The sequence below is a fragment of the Aplysia californica genome, unplaced genomic scaffold (assembly GCF_000002075.1).
Source record: "Aplysia californica isolate F4 #8 unplaced genomic scaffold, AplCal3.0 scaffold00215, whole genome shotgun sequence".
Lineage (NCBI taxonomy): Eukaryota > Metazoa > Mollusca > Gastropoda > Aplysiida > Aplysiidae > Aplysia > Aplysia californica.
In genome coordinates, this window is record NW_004797485.1 from 122802 (window position 1) to 124220 (window position 1419).

Below are 1419 nucleotides of genomic sequence, written 5' to 3' on the forward strand. Positions count from 1 at the left end.
CTTTTTGCAGCAAAACTGTCTCAAAACTGAAAAAAAAACCAAGGGCGCCATGATCTGGAGAATATTTTAAAGAATTTTTGGGCGAAAACCGCATGTCGATCGATGCAGCCATTAAAAAGCCTTTTGAATAGCAAATTTCGGCCACCACAAATAGATAATAGATAACGATCACGATTGCATCTGACGTAAAAGCCTTTATGACTACCCCCTGTTGATTGGATTAATATGAATATTGAATATATAACTGTTGGAAATTGGGCACAATAGAAAACAGTAAATGATATAATGACCAATTAGGTAGCACATTAATCATTAATGAGATTCAGAGTGGTTTTCAGGCAGTATAGTGATAAAATAAAAACAAATCGTGGTGAATGAAAACAAATTTTGAACTTATTTATGGGGAAAAAGAATGAATAACTAAAAACTGTTGTTAAACAGCATGTCATATGACTTATGACTAGATCAGAATATTGAAAATATGTTGGCACACACAATATTGAAAAAGACTGGCTTACTGTTAGTCCCTTAAAAAAAACAAGTGATTTTAAAAAGTGTCACCAGAGAAGACGATTTCAGGGAATAGTGCTGTATTATCAGGACGTCTATTTGTGAGACATATCTCTAGCCACTTGGCAATGCAGGGTTCTGGGTTGAAGTCTTTGATCTCAGGGCCATTGGGACACATAAGCATGATGTATTGTTGTTATCAATCCAGCAACAGCTGGGCTCTCGCCCTTCTGTCGCATGATGTATTCAAGCATATCTCTAGAAGGCAAATGCCTCCAGTCACTAAGGATGCGCTTCATCAATGAAAACTGCCTTTCTACCTCGGCTGTGGATGATGTGAAAACAGAGACTAATATGAGCCAAATGGGACAGATTGGGACATTTCCTTGCTTTTTTCAGGATTGAACTTGTCTTGTTCTCATTGAGAGGTATTATGCCCTGACTTTCGGGGAGAAACATGAACCACTATTTCTTTATTTTCAGTGTTTGAGCATCCTTGGTGTTGAAGCGCAGTCTCGTAATGAGCTTTCAAGTCATCTATCTGTGTCTCACCATATTCTTTCAGCTCATCCATTTTGTCAGTTTCAGGCACACTTATCCAGTCAAATATCCTTGCACTCTTCAAAACCTTATCTTCTGATGTGCCAGAAAATCTTTCTTCCAAGCACTGCACCAGCTTATCCAACACATCTTTCAGATTTTTTTTTGGTTATCATCACACTTGCACGTTCTCTCACATCTGCGGTATTCTTTTTCATACAGAATATTTTTCCAAACACTGCTGAGGTTTGGTTATCATTGATGTGAGTGTGTTTGCACTTGCCATGACAAAATGGACACAATGGTCAAGCTGAGCAGTGTCTGACTCAAGTTTTGAGGAGATATCTGACAGGATTTCTTCATACCCCC

General features: G+C 38.3%; 1 protein-coding gene across 1 annotated transcript in view; it reads right to left on the bottom strand.

Annotated features, from left to right (window-relative positions):
- The window catches only part of LOC101847346 (probable palmitoyltransferase ZDHHC14), a gene marked incomplete at its 3' end in the record, with an annotated part of 37071 nt that overhangs the window by 4140 nt on the left and 31512 nt on the right, over positions 1-1419 (bottom strand).